At 37.1% G+C, this 16,118-nt stretch overlaps 1 protein-coding gene across 2 annotated transcripts in view; it reads left to right on the top strand.

The window, feature by feature from the left end:
- ARHGAP39 (Rho GTPase activating protein 39) overlaps positions 1–16,118 on the top strand; it is a 399,852-nt gene that overhangs the window by 80,402 nt on the left and 303,332 nt on the right. For both annotated transcript variants that reach the window (XM_043976255.1, XM_043976256.1), the window contains exon 2: positions 11,935–12,051. The gene's annotated coding sequence lies outside the window, so the exon portion shown is untranslated. The remainder of the gene's footprint in view (positions 1–11,934; positions 12,052–16,118) is intronic.

Raw genomic sequence — 16,118 nt, 5'->3', positions numbered from 1 at the left:
ATAATTGAACCCATAAGAGTTGATGGAATCCTTCCTTGCCTTCATCCTTTTACTGTGGTTTTTAAAAAAATTCTATATGTAACCAATTCAGCTATACTTTGCCCTCCCCATGTCCAGTAACTGTTAATATCCTGTCACTATTAATGTCTTGCCAAATCCCAACCGTGGGTTTCCCCCACCATTAGTATTTCTCACTCCTGTTCACATTCTAGAGGAAGTAAAACATCTGTGTCCATAGGATCTGCTACAAATTTGTTATTTAATTTCTTTTTTTTTCTTTTTTTTTTGGGGGGGGGGCAGTGAGAGTTAAGTGACTTGCCCAGGGTCACTTGTTATTTAATTTCAACTGGATCCTCTATACTTCCTCTTCTCCTCTGACTCTTTTACAGAAGACCTTTCTACATAAGTTAATGAGACAACAACAATGACGATGACTACTACTACTACCTACCACTACTACTAGCATTTATATGGTACTTTAAGGTTTCATACACACACATATACACATTTACTTATAGGTAACTCATTTGAGCCTTACAACAGTCCTGAGAGGTAGGCGTTTTTATTATTTCCATTTTATAGATGAAGAAACTGAGGCTAATAGAGGTTAAATGACTTCCTGGGGTCACACAGCTTTTCTAAGAACAAATTTGAACCCAAATCTTGATTCCCAATCCAGTGTGATCTACTGTGCCACCTAACTACCTAGAAAATTGAGACCATCCATAGTGAGCTCCCTCTTCCCCTTATTTCTGCACCTCATAATCCTTATGCGTCATTCCCTTTCCTTTTCCTTATCCCAAAGATACAGGCTCTCTCTTTGTTATGACCATTTCAGGTCAGCAAATATGTTAGATGCTTACCATGTGCCAGCCACTAGCCTAGAAACCAAGGATATAAAGACAAAAAGGAAGCATCTCCTACAATCAAGAATTTGGTGGTGGGGGATTGGGTAGAAGGACGGAAACATTTATGAAGATACAAATACAAGTAAGGGGAGGAGAGGGTTGTAGAAAGGGAGTCCCAACAACTGGGCAAATCAGGAAAGACTCCCTCATAGGAAGTAGCCTTTGAGCTGAATCTTGAAGGTAGGGTTTTGGGGAGTTGTCGATGAAGATGGAGAAAATTCCAGCCATGACATAAAAGACAACCTCTCCAACTGGGTTCTTGAACCATCCCTTCTCGTTTCCTTGGGAGATTTACCCCTTCTACTGAACTCTCCATCTTATCTTCAGTTTTTACTTCGCTATGGACTCCTTCCATGCTGACCCCAAGGAAAACATCCCCAGGTTTTCCTCATCATTAAAGCATCTTCACTTGAACCTGCCAGCAGGTCTTCATGTTATTTTTCTCTGTTTTCTCTTCTTTTTACAGCCATAACCCTAGAAAAAGCCATTTTTTCTCCTTCCCTCTCTCTTTTCTGACTTCCCACCATTTAATTGAAACTGTTCTCACCAAGGGTTATGTACAGGCTCCGACTTGCTAAATCTGATGGGTTTTCTTATTCCTTATTCTTTGTGACCTCCATAGCCTTTTTTCTTTTTTTTTGGGGGGGGGGACTGTGAGAATTAAGTGACTTGCCCAGGGTCACACAGCTAGTAAGGCTGTATATGAACTCAGGTCCTCCTGAATTCCAGGGCTGGTGCTTTATCCACTCTGCCACCTACCTGCCCCATAGCTTTTGATATACTCTCCTTTCTGTTTTTTTTGTTGTTTTTTTTTAAATGTTGTCTTCTGATTTTCCTTCTCTTTGTTTGGTGTTCCATCTCCTTTGTTTTTATCATTTAGTCACATCTTTCTCTCTACGTGTTTGTATTCCTCATGGCTCTGTTCTAGTTCTCTCTGCTCTATATTCCTTCTTTTTTTTTGAGAAATGTCGCCCTCTGTTTTATTAAAAATATATATATATGTATTTTTACAAGTATTTATTCTCTCTCCTTCTTAGTCTTTCCATATCCATTGAACAATTTAAAAAAACCCTTATAACAAATATGCATAGTCTAACAAAACAAATTCCTGTGTTGGTCATGTTAAAAAAAAAAAACAAAGACTTATATCTCTTTCTGTATTTTAAGTCCATCACCTTTTTGTCAGGAGATGAACACTGTTTCATCTTCAGTCTTCTGGACTTAAGTCCTTCAAAATGTTTTTTTTTATAACGTTGATATCATTGTGTACATTGTTCTAGTTCTGCTCACTTTACTTTAGCTCCATACTGTTTCTAAACGATCTCATTAAGCTATCGCTTCATTTATCAGCTCTTCACATGACTTCCAAATCCATATAACCAACCTTACCCCCTTTCTGAGCTCTAGTCTAGCATCAACAACTACGTGCTGGACATCCCTAGACTTGGATGCCTCTCATGTTCAAAACAGAAAACTCCTTTCTCTTTTGTTATTGCTGATCATTTGTTTCAGTCATGTCTGACTCTTTGTAACCCCATGTAGGGTTTTCTTGGCAAAGATACTAGAATGGTTGGCCACTTTGATCTCTAGCTCATTTTACAGATGAAGGAATCGAGGCAAACAGGATTGACTTACTCAGGGCCACACAGCTAGGAAGTGTTTGAGGTGAGATGTCAGCTCAGAAAGATGAAATGAGTCTTCCTGACTCCAGGCCTGGCCCTGTCCACTGTGCCATCTAGCTTCCCAGTCTTCCCAGGTTTGTAACCTTAGTATCACTTTTGACACCTTTCCCACTTCTAATCACTTCCTGGGTTTTCATTATAATGCTGAGTTAATAGGTACTATCCTACATAAGTGCTTTATCACTTCTTGGCAGCCTTTTTTATAGAGTTCTCATTAGTTTTTGCTTTCTCCATTCCATTCTCCACACTACTTCCTGAAATACAGATTTGACAATGTTCCCTTGATGTTCAAGAATTCTCAATGTTTCCTATTGCTTCTAAGATAATATAAATTTTTCAGGTGGGCATTAATGTTCTTCACAGTTATTGCCTCACCCCCTTTCCAGATTTATTTTATATTATTTCCTTCCATGCACTCAGTGGCCCAGTCAGGCTGACCTTTTTGCAGTTTTCCCAAACTCAGTCTTCCATTTCCTGTTAGGGATCTATCCTTCCTATTCTCTTCCTCCCCCCAACCCCAGTCTCATAGAATTTTTAGCTTCTTCCAAGACCCAGATTTAAAAAAAAATTTTTTTTTTTGAGGGTCCAGGGCAATGAGGATTAAGTGACTTGCCCAGTGTCAAGTGTCTGAGGTCAAATTTGAATTCAGGTCTTCCTGAATCCATGGCCAGTGCTTTATCCACTGCACCACCTAACTGCTCCCAAGGCCCAGATCTTGTGCCACTTCCTACACGAAACTTTTCTTGGTTCTCCTATTTGTTAATATTTTATAGGATTTTAGATTTATGCCTGGAAGGAAATTTAGAGGCCTTGTAGTCCAAACAGAGGAGGGAGTGCCAGATTAAATGACTTGCCTAGTCATATAGGAGCTCGTAGCAGAAGTAGCCTTCCCTGAGCTCTAAATTGAACACTTATTCCACTGCACTTGACTACCTCTTCCTTCCTTAACTTATCTTTGTATGTGTTGTTTCTCCCCACTAGAATGTAAGTTCTTAGAGGGCCAGGGAATGTCTTTTGTCTTTTTATCCCTAGAAGCTCATACAACATATAGCACATATAGCATTTAGCACAGTATTGTCTATAATGAATAATTCTTGAATTGATTTAAAGTTATAGCTCTAATCAGTATATGACATGAATTCTCTTGGCTCCATAGTATGATACTGTTTCTGAGAGATAAGGGTTTTATTTCTCCTGTAAGATAAAAAATTTTTCAAAAAGTATTATTGTACCTAGCTAATTAAGGAATACAGCTGTAGGATAAAGGGCTTCAGTAAATGCTAATTGATTGAATGGATGATTTTGTGAAAAATTAGCTTACTGTTAAGGTTTGTTAAGTCACTTCAGTCTTGTCTGACTCTTCATGACCTCATTTGGGGTTTTCTTGGCAAAGATACTAGAGTGGTTTACCATTTCTTTCTCCAGCTCATTTTACAGATGAGGAAACTGAGGCAAACAGTGTTAAGTGACTTGCTTGGGGTCAAACAGCTAGGAAGTGTTTGAAGCAGGATTTGAACTCAGGTCTTCCTGACTGTAGGCCTGGAGCTCTATCCACTACATTACTCAGCTTACCCTCCTGTTAAAGTAGGGTATGCTAAAAAACAACAAAAAACCAGTATCATGAAATATCTTTTCTAAAAGTCAGAAGTACATAGAGAGGCTTATAGTGTCAGTTTATTTTGAAAAGCTACAGTAAAAACATTACATTGTAGTTGATTTTATGAAAAATATGTAGGTCTGGTCTATAACCTAATATTCTAATCCCAATTTGTTGGTTCTCTTTTTAAATCTTTCACTAGGAACCAAATGGAAAGATGTGGTTAGTAGAGATGGGGAGCTTTGGGGTTCTGAATGAACAAGTATGAAATGGAAAAAAGGTAAATGTTGGGCTACTTGTTTCTTGTCCTCAATTTTTTACTGCCTACAATGTCAAGGGGCTGTTGTCAGGGTGGAAGGAAGGCTCAGAGAATGAAGAGAAATTTGCCACATTTTGTAGAAACAATAAATGCATCTCTAAGCTGATGCTGCTGTTCACCAATGTGGCCTGTAAAATAGGGTGTCAAGTCCCTTCACTTTCTCACTTCTGCTTTTTTTTTTTTAAACTAAAGTTCTTTGTGCCTGGTGGGGCAAACTTTTTTTTTTTTTGCCTAAATTCAATATACATTTAGTAAGTACCAACAATGAGTTTAAGCACTGTGCTAAGTGCTGGAGATAAAAAAAAGGCAAAAAACAAACCATTTTATTAGGGTCAGGGGGGAAAGATAATGAGTTTTGCTTAGGAAAATTTAAGTTTGAAATAGCACTGGGGACAGCAAGGTATGGGGACTGCCAAGCTGGTGATAAGGTGAACCTGGAGTTGAGGGGGAGAAATTAGGATTGGGTATTCAATTCCTGTCCATACTTTAAAGTTCAGTTCAAATATTACTTCCAGAATGCTTTTCTGGATCACCTTGATTGGTAATGATCTTCTTTAGATCTCACATAGCACTTTTGTTGTTGTTTGTTTTTTTTTTTTTTTGGTGTGGCAATGAGGGTTAAGTGACTTGCCCAGGGTCACAGAGCTAGTAAGTGTCAAGTGTCTTAGGCTAGATTTGAACTCAGGTCCTCCTGAATCCAGGGCCAGTGCTTTATTCACTGGGCCACCTAGCTGCCCCCAAAAAAACTGTTTTTTAAAACTTGTAAATAGTATTTTTTCAATTACATGTAAAGGTGGTTTTCATCATTCATTTAAAAAATGTAAATAGTATTTTATTTTTTCTAATTACATGTAAAGATACTTTTCAACATTCATTTTTTATAAGATTTTGAGTTCCAATTTTTTTCTCCCTCTCTTCCCTCCCCACGCTCCCCAAGATGGCAAGAAATTTGATATAGGTTATACATACGCAGTCATATTAAACATATTTCCACATTAGTCATGCTGTGAAAGAAGAAATAGAACAAAAGGAAAAAAAGCTGTAAAAAAAAAAGTGAAAATAGTATCTTTTGATCTGAATTCAGTCTCCATCAGTTCTTTCTCTGGATATGGATAGCATTTTCCATCATGTGTCTTTTGGAACTGTCTTGGATCATTGTATTTCTGAGAAGAGCTCAGTCTGTTATGGTTGATCACTGGACAGTGTTGTTGTTACTGTGTATAATGTTCTCCTGGTTCTGCTCACTTCACTCAGCATCAGTTCATGTCAGTCTTTCCAGGTCTTTCTGAAAGCATCCTACTTATCATTTCTTTTAGCACAATAGTATTCCATTACATTTATATACGACAATTTGTTTAGCCATTCCCCAGTTGATATGGATTCCCTCAATTTCGTTTCTTTGCCACCACAAAAAGAATTACTATAAGTATTTTTGTACATGTAGGTCCTTTTCACCTTTTTATGATCTCTTTGGGATAAAGGCTATGGTATTGCTGAATCAAAGGGTATGAACAGTTTAATTGCCCCTTAGGCATAGTTCCAAATTGCTCTCTAGAATGCTTGAATCAGTTCACAACTCTATCATCAATGCATTAGTGTCCAAAATTTCCCATAACATCTTCAGCATTTATCATTTTCCTTTTTTTTCATATTAGGTAGTCTGATAGGTGTGAAGTGGTACTTCAGAGTTGTTTTAATTTGCATTCCTCTAATCAATAGTAATTCAGAACATTTTTTCATATGATTCTAGATAGCTTTAATTTCTTCATCAGAAAACTTATTTTTCATAGCCTTTGATCATTTATCATTTGGGGAATGACTTGTTATTCTTATAAATTTGACTCTGTTCTCTATGTATTTAAGAAATGGGGACTTTATCAGAAACACCAACTGTAAAAATTATTTCCCAGCTTTCTGCTTTCCTTCTCATCTTGGTTGCATTGTTTTTGTTTGTGCAAAACCTTTTTTATTTAATATAATAAAAATAATCAATTTTGCATTTCATCATGCTCTTTTTCTATTGTTTGTGTATAAATTCATCCCTTCTCCATAGATTTGACAGGTAAACTATTCCATGCTCACTCAATTTGCTTACAGTATCACCTTTTATGTCTAAATCATGTATCCATTTTGACCTTATCTTGGTATGCAATGTGAGATATTGGTCTATACCCAATTTCTGCCACATTGTTTTCCCATTTTCCCAGCAGTTTTTGTCAAATAGTGAGTTCTTGTACCAGAAGCTGGAGTCTTTGGGTTTATCTATCAAACAGTAGATTTTATAGTCATTTACTGTGTCTTGTGTACCAAACATATTCCACAGATTTACATCTATTTCTTAGCCAGTACCAAATAGTGTTGATGAGTACTGCTTTATAATATAGTTTTAGATCTGGTATGGTTGGGCCACCTTAATTTGCATTATTTTCATTAATTCCCTTGATATTCTTGACTTTTTGTCCTACCAAATGAATTTTATTATCATTTCTATCGCTACAAAATAGTTTTTTGGTAGTTTGATCGGTGTGGCACTGAATAAGTAAATTAATTTAGAGGGAATTGTCGTTTTTGTTATATTAGCTTGGATTAGCCATAAGCAATAGATATTTTTTCCAGTTGTTTAGATAGGACTTTTTTGTATGTGAAAATGTTTTATAATTGTGTTCATTTAGTTCCTGGGTGTGTCTTGGCAGGAAGACTCCCAAATATTTTATATTGTCTGCAGTTATTTAAATAGAATTTCTCTTTCTATTATCTCTTGCCGTTGGGCTTTGTTGGTAATATATAGAAATGCTGATGACTTTTGTGGCTTTATTTTATGTCCTGCTACTTTGCCAAAATTTGTCAGTTATTTCAACTAGTTGATTCTCTAGGATTCTCTAAGTATGCCATCATATCATCTGCAAAGAGTAATAGTTTTGTTTCCTCTTTGACTATTCTAATTCCTTCTATTTCTTTTTCTTCTTTTATTCCTCAGCCACATTTCTACTACACTACTGATTAATAGTGGTGATAATGGGCATCTTTTTTCCACCTCTGATCTTAATGGGAAGGTTTCTAGCTGATCCCCCTCACAGATAATGATTGCTGATGGGTTTAGGCACTAATCATTTTAAGGAAAGTGCCAGTTATTCCTATGCTCTCTAATGTTTTTAACAGGAATGGGTGCTGTATTTTGTCAGCAGTTTTAAAAAGCTCTTAAATGAACATATTTTTAATACTGTTTATTACAGCTATCTGTCTCAATGTATTTTTCTTCTTTCAAGTAGACTGAGCTTCTTGAAGTCACCAATGGAAATCTTATCTCAACTTTGTCTCTCCTTTAGTGCCTGACACGGTACTTTACTACTTGGCCCTTAATGCTTATGGCATTTTGTTGTATTGTTTGGTGTGGAGGTATGCCTGTTATTGGGACAACTGGTGGGTGGGGAAAGGCTTTATTTAGTTCAAGCCGTGAAGTGAAAGGTTAATTAAAATGGTATTGCTGGGACTAGCCAAAGAGTTGACTAGACTAAACAAATACAGAGTTTGGGCAGAAGTTGTTAAACATTGCCAGAGGAGGGGTCCAAAGCTTGGGGGCTGGGGAGAAGGATCAGCAAATGAGCTTTTCTTAGGACAAAAGTCCCCGAATTAAAGGAGATTGCACCTTAGTGGATATTTGATGTTTGTTCCACTGCTGTTTTAAATCAGCAAATGTTTATTAAGCACTTAAGCCAGTTGGAATTTTCTAGCTAGATATCCTCTAGGCATCTAAAACTTAGTGGAACTTATTCTTTTTTCTCTCCCAATCCCCCTACATCAGATCCCAGATTTAGAGTTGGATTACTCTTAACTGTCATCTAATCCAAGCCCCTTATTTTACAGATGAGGAGACTGATGTCCAGAGAATTTAAACCAGAGATGGGAACCCAATTAAAATATAATTAGGAAGTGCTTAACAAAATAAATAAGAATGCACTACTACGTGGATCATGTTAATTTTTGGTTTTCTAAGTCATTATGATACAGTCTATAGAGATCAATTTCTATTTGAGTTTGATACCACTAATTTATATGACTTGTTCTGGGTCACAGAGGCGGCAGAGCTAAGTTTGAACCATGGTCCTCTGATTTCACATCTAGAATTGCCCTTCTTGTTTTCCTCTTCTTTAAATAAAAACGATCAGACTTGATGATCTCAGGATACAGTTCAGCTCTTAATCTGTGATCCATTGATCCTGTAATCAGAAAGTATATTCAGATCTCTGAAGAAGAAAGCATAAAGGGGCAGCTAGATGGCACAGTGGTTAAAGCACTGGCCCTGGATTCAGGAGTACCTGAGTTCAAATCCGGCCTCAGACACTTGACACTTACTAGCTGTGTGACCCTGGGCAAGTCACTTAACCCCCATTGCCTGCAAAAAAAAAAGAAGAAGAAGAAAGCATAAACTTGGGTGGAGAGGAAGCTAGTGCTGAACAAGAACAAGGTGCTGAATTTGAGGTATGAGGGAGAATTATTTGGATTTCCAGCAAATGGCTTGGACAAGGATTTGGATAGACTGATATTAAAAAATAAAATGAACTTTTGATCAGAGAGGTTGCTGAGTGACAGTGGTTTAAGGGTGGTTTACAAGGAGTAATGAGGAACAAGAAATATGTTTAGTCCTTGACCCTGTGTGTGTGGAATGTGGAGTAAATAAAGCATGAGAGAAGGAATAATTGGAACTGTGGGGGTTGGCCATTGTCTTCCAAAGGGAGCTATGTTTCCTCTAAGGGACAGAAGGAAGAAAGACTATAAGATGAATTGATCCAGCATGCAGTGGAGTTGTTTTTTTCTTCTAAAGCAATATAACAGCTATCCTGAAGGGTATAGTGAAAAAACAGGAAAGAGGGAGGTGATAGGCAGTATGGAGGAGTAGGACTAAAATGGATGCATGTAGGGAGATGGAGATTATGGGAAGGAGTAGCAGAGATAAGTGAGGGGAAGTTGGAGATTTTTTTAGCCATGTAATAGGTAAACAAAGCTGATTGTAAACTGTGACCCTTTAGTATCTTGTGATGATGGAATACAGTTTCCAGACTGGGGCTATGATCACTAAGTTCCCCAGGCTCGTCATTCTAAACACTGGGGAAATGGGGTTGTAGGCTGCAAGTTGTTTTTCTAAGCACCTGGTTGAATAAATTCATAGTGTCTAGTTTATCAGGGTCATGCTGACCTCACATCCTGCAAATAAAAGCAATCAGCTCCCACTCAGCGTTATTGTTCCTTACTATATTTTCTTCTTTGGGTCTTGAAATATTTGATGGATGTGAATTATCTTCTCTGCATACCTTGTAATGCCTCAGGCTTTCTGAAGAATGTCTGCTGTGATGTAGGCCTTCTACAGTGGAACTCAGCAACCAATTTAAATATTTAAAGACATGTACAGAAGGTAAAAGCAAGGACAGGTGACAGAGGAAGGACATAATAGTGTGTAACTGACTTAAAATAATGGCAGAAGTGAGGAATTAAAAGGATAACCAAAAAAGTTTTTTTGGTAACAGCTAGGAAAAGAAGAGAATTAAAGATAGCATCTGACTGTAGCTAAGGGTGAATGCATGATAACTGATGACAAAAAGCAGAGCATTTCAGTTCTTTTCTATTTTCTGTTTGTTTGGTTTTGTCACAGAATAATCTTTGGACTAAAAAGAACAGAACAAAAAAACTTAACAGGAGGTTGATGCTCAAATTTTACCTGGTGTGGTATGAGAGCACCTATTTGTGATTGATGAATTCTGAATGTAAACTCCTTAAGGGCCAGGGATTGAAATATTTCATTTTTGTCTTTCTGTCAGTAGCACTTAGGATGGTTCCTGGCATACAGTAGACAATCTTTATTGGCTGATGAAAGGAATGATTATTAGAAAAGAAAAAGGTACTCAGAAAGAACCAACATGACTTTAAGAACAAGTCACACCAACTTTCTTTCTTTCTTTTTTAAAAATTTGGTTACAGAGTGATAGATTAGGGGCGGCTAGGTGGTGCAGCGGATAAAGCACCGGCCCTGGATTCAGGAGTACCTGAGTTCAAATCCGACCTCAGACACTTGACACTTACTAGCTGTGTGACCCTGGGCAAGTCACTTAACCCCCATTGCCCTGCAAAAAAACAAAAAACAAAAACAAAAACAAAGTAATAGATTAGAGCAGTTGTTTAGCTTTAGTGGATATCTTTATTTTAGCAAAGTGATAGAATCTCTCATGGTTTTTTTTTAAAGGGAAAAATGGAGAGCCATTAACTAGACAACAGTACAATTGGATAGATTCAGAATTAGTTGAATGACTGGTATCTAAAATTAGTCACTAATTTTTTTTTAACCATCTTGGCATGATGTCTCTAATGGAGTGTCTCAGGGATCTGTGTTTGGTCCTTATTTTTTAAACTTTTTTTTTTTTTTAAACATCAGTGACCTGGCTAAAGGCATAGGTGCTATACTTATCAAATTTGCAAGACACATCAAACTAGGAAGCTTTAGATAATTCACTGGATAACAGTGTTAGCATTCAGAAAGTTCCTGACAGAATCTTAGAACATTGGACCAAATAGAATAAGATACAATTTATTCAGGATTAATGCAAGGTCTTGTATTTAGGTTAAAAAGACAGCAATTTATCTGAAGATAGGGGTAGTTTTATTGGACTGGAAGCTCAACATTCCACATATGTGTTAGGTGTTCAAGAAGATTTTGCCTGCACTGAAAGGCATAACTTCCAGTATTAAGAAGGTGATAGGCCCTCTGTCCTAGACCATGTTTCAAATATATTTATTTGTTTTATCAAAGATAAAAAAAAAAGACAGTGATCAATGTGAGAGCATTCAGAGGAGGGAAGCAGAGCCCCCTCTCATGATATTTGAAGATTGATCGAAGAGACTGGGAATGTTTGGACTGGGGAGGAAGACACTTAGAGTAGACAAGACAGCTTGCTTCAAGTATTGGGAAAACTGTGTCATGTGAAATAGAGATTGGAATTGTCTTAGTTAACCCCAGGGAGCAGAACTAGGAGCAATGGGTGGAAGTTACAACAAAGGCTTAATGAAAGGAAAAACTTCATTAGAATTAAACAAGTAAAATGGACTGCTGTGGGGAAATAGTGGTTCCCCCTCCTTATTGGAGGTCTTCATGCAAAAGTTGATCACTTGTTGGATATGTAGTATGAGGTTAATCTGTGTTGTTTTTTTCCCTTGACTTATAGAAAATGTTTCTAATTCCTTGCCTCTGTATCCTACCATTCATTCATTCTTCAACTTTTGTAATCGGGTCTCAGTATTAAAATTTCCTTTTCTAAGAGTTTTCAGTGATATCTAAATTCTAAGTGGGTAATTGTATTTTAACTTTATTTTTTAAAAGGTTTGCTGATACCTTTTTTTAAAGGCCACAGACATCTCCTACTATTCTTTCATCTCTTACAGCCTTCCTTTGTCAAAAAGAAAAACAGTCAAGCAATATCAATCAAGACATCAAATGATCCTGACAGTATATACAACATCTGACAACTATAGTCTATTATCTTTCTACTGAGAAGGGAGGTATGTTTCATCATCTGTTCTCTGTAGCATTGGTCATTGTTTGTTGCATGATTGATGCTTTTACTCATTTTAGCTGCCTTTTTAGTGTTTTTTTTAGTTTGTATTATATTTGTATATATTGCCTCCTTGGTTTCTTCATAGTAAATCACATTTTTCCTTTGTCTTTGTTTCTTCTGATGCAGTAATATTCCATGATATGCCTATATCAAAATGTGTTCAATTGATGCTCATCTACTTTGTTTCTAGTTTTTTGCTATCCCAAAAAGCATAGTCATGAGTATTTTGGCATACATGGCACTCTTATTTTATTTTGACCTTTGTATGGAGGGCATATGTCCAGTGGAGAGACACATGGGGCAGAGGCAATGAGATGGTATCTTTTTTGACAGAAGACCAAAATGTTTTCCACAGCAGTTGGACTAATTCATGGCATGACTATCATCATCATCTTCTTCTTCTTCCTATTCTTCTTCATCTTCCTCTTCTTTTTCTGCAGGACAATGAGGGTTAAGCGACTTGCTCAGGGTCACACAGCTAGTAAGTATCAAGTGTCTGAGGCTAGATTTGAACTCAGGTCCTCCTGAATCCAGGGCTGGTGCTCTATCCACTGCGCCACCTAGCTGCCCCTGTCTATCTTCTTACTACTCTTCTCAGACTGGCTTTCTAGAATTTTTCATTTTTCCTTGTTTGGTTGGTGTAAGGTAAAAGATCAAAATTGTTTTCTTTGGAATTTCTTTGGTTATTAGTTGTTTGGAGCATTTTCCCATGGGATTCTTGATGGTTTGCTGTTCTTTTTATTTTAAGCAACTTTACTAATTTTTGAGGTGAGCTTGAAGAATTACCTTACATCTATCTTATGCTATGAGGTGGCTTTCTTTCATTTTTTCCCATTTAACAAATTTATTTAGAATGCTGTTTTTCTTTTGAAGATGGTTCATATCCTTTTACCATTTTGCTATTTGGGGCTGGCCCATAGTATAATATCTTTGTGTTGATTCTTTTTATTCCTTTTATAATCTTACATATCAGATATAGACATTAAAATAAACTTTAACTCTTATCTTTTGTTTTTTATATCACCAGTATTTCTCTCAGTTTCTGTGTTTCCCTCTTTCAGACAACTATCCCATATAAGAAAGAAATTTTTAAGGAAAAAAAATAAAAAGAGGAAGAAGGTACAAAAAATACATAAAACTGATGAATACATTAAAAAGTCTGAAAATATATCCAGTGTTCCACATTCATGGACTTCCCACATCTGCAAGGGAGTGAGATGGGATATCTTCTCACATCTCTTCTTTGAGTCTGTGCTGTTCTTTGTAATTTTTATTTTGGGGGGCGGGGCACAAAACAATGAGGGTTAATTGACTTGCCCAGGGTCACACAGCTAGTGTCTGAGGCCAGATTTAAACTCAGATCCTCCTGAATACAGGGCCAGTGCTTTATCTACTGCACCACCTGTAATTTTCTAATATAGTGCTAGTACTTTCCATTTACATATTTATATTGTTGTGTTTGTTTTCTTGCTTCCGCTTATTTTACTATGCATTAGTTCATGTAAATCTTTCCATGATTCTCTGTAGTCATATTTGTTGTATCTTATTATATGCTAATATTCTTTTCATTCATGTACCACAATTTTTTGTTGCCATTTTTTGTTTCATATGGGCATCTAATTTGTTTTTGGTTCTTTGCTATCACAAAAAGTGCTGCTATAAATATTTTGGTGCATGCAGGGGCTTTCTTTTTATGAATGACCTTCTTGGGTCATTTCCTAGTAGTAGAATCTCTGAGTCAAAAATATGGACATTTCAACCATCTTCTTTTCATAATTCCAAAATATGGATACTGGTCCACATCACATTAATGTCCTTATTAAGGCATCTAGCTACATAGAGTGCTGAACCTGGAGTCTGGAAGACCTCAGTTCAAATCCAGCCTCAGAACTTACTTTAACCTCTTTCTGCCTCAGTTTCTTCATCTCTAAGTGGGATAATGGTAGTACTTACTTCCTAGGTTGTGAGGATGAAATGAGATAATATTTGTAATTATGTAGCACAGTGCTTGGCACGTATTAGGTGCTTACAAATGTTCCCTCCTTCCTTCCCTCCCTTTCTTCTTTTCTTCCTCTCTCGTTTTTTTTCCTCCTTCCCTCTCTCTCCCCCTCCCTCCCTCTCTCCCTCCCTCCCTCCCTCCTTCTTTCCTCTCTTTCATTTTCCATATTCTTTCCAACATTGACTGTTGCAGTCTTTTGTCATCTTTGCCCATTTGCTTATTATGAGGTGAAACCTCAATGTTGTTGTGATTTTCATTTCTCTAATTAGGGATTTGGAATATTCTTTCATGTAGTGTTAATAGTTCACAATTCTTCCTTTGAGAACTATTTGTTCATATCCTTTGATTACTTATCTATTTTTTCACTACATATATCTGTTAGTTGTCTGTCTTGTCTACAAAGTCCATATCAAGTGAAATCAACAAGGATTTATTAAGTACTGACTTTGTGTCAGGTACTATATGCTAAGCTATGAGAATATAAAGACTAAAACAGTTCTTGATCTCTTGGAGCTCACAGTCTACTGAGAGAAATTATACGCAAACAATTGTTTTCAAACATTTTATACAAGATCAGTTGTAGGTAATCTCAGAGAAGGCACTAACATTAAAGGAGATTGAGAAAGACTTGTTGTACAAGGTCGGTTTTATCTGGTACTTGAAAAAAAAAACTAGAGAAGTCAGGAGGCAGTTAAGGAGACAAAGCATTCCAACCAGTGAAAATGCCCACAATCTGGAGGTGAAGAATCTTGTTCAAAGAACAGAAAGGAAACCAGTTTCATTTAATCATAGAGTAGGTAGAGGGGAATAAGGTGTAGGAAGATTAAAAGTTAGGAAGAAGCCAGGTTAAGAAGGGTTTTACAAATCAAACGAAAGATTTTTTATACTTGATCCAGAAAGTTATAGGGAGCTACTGGAGTTTATCGAATGGGGGAGTGATATGAGCAGACCTCTGTTTGACAGCTCAGAGGAGAATGGACTGGAGGTAGGGAGAGACTTGAGGCAGAGAGACCAATATGCTGGCTATTGATATAGTTCAAGTATTAGATGATAAGAGGTTGCACTTGTGTGTAGGCAGTGTCAGAATAGAGGAGTCATATGTAGCACATGTGAAGGTGGATTTGGAGAGCCTTTTCCATCATGAGTCCTTTGGAATTATCTTGTACTGTTGTATTGCTGAGAAGAATCAAGTCTATCACAGTTGATCAACACATAATGTTGATGATACTGTGTACAATGTTCTCCTGGTTCTGCTCATCTCACTCATCATCAGTTCATGCAAATCCTTCCAGGTTTCTCTGAAATCTGTCTGCTCATCGTTTCTTACCGCACAATAGAATTTCATTACATTGATATACCACAACTAGTTCAGCCATTCCCCAATTGATGGGCAGCCCCTCAATTTCCAATTCCTTGCCACTACAAAAAGAGCAGCTATAAATATTTTTGTACATGTGGGTCCTTTCCCCTTTTTTATGATCTCTTTGGGAAAAAGACCCAAAAGTGGTATTGCTAGGTCAAAGGGTATGTACAGCTTCACAGCCCTTTGGACATAATTCCAAATTGTCCTCCAGAATGGTTGGATCAGTTCACAGCTCCACCAACAATGCATTAGTGTTCCAGTTTTTCCACAGCTTCTCCAACATTTATTATTTTCCTTTTTTGTCATATTAGCCAGTCTGATAGGTGGTACCTCAGAGTTGGTTTAATTTGCAACATAATAGGAAATTTCATGAAATGTCAAGTCAGATAAAAAGGTGGTCAATCTGTAGCATGCAATGGCAAAAACAGATGACAGTTAATTTTCTTTTAGTGATGTTTGCATTGACAAAACACAGTCCTTTTCTGAGGTTTAGCCATATGACACTGTCAAGGACTCTGGCGGTGAGAACTTTTTTTGGGTCTTCAGTAGAAGTGCTGGTGCAGGAGGGGGAACTGCAGTACCTACAGAGGTAGTTGCTAAGGTTACGTTTCCATGATAGTTATCCCATAGACAGTGGCTGCTAGCTGGG

This window comes from Dromiciops gliroides, chromosome 1, assembly GCF_019393635.1.
Source record: "Dromiciops gliroides isolate mDroGli1 chromosome 1, mDroGli1.pri, whole genome shotgun sequence".
Classification (NCBI taxonomy): domain Eukaryota; kingdom Metazoa; phylum Chordata; class Mammalia; order Microbiotheria; family Microbiotheriidae; genus Dromiciops; species Dromiciops gliroides.
This window is presented reverse-complemented; position numbering and strand designations above follow the sequence as displayed.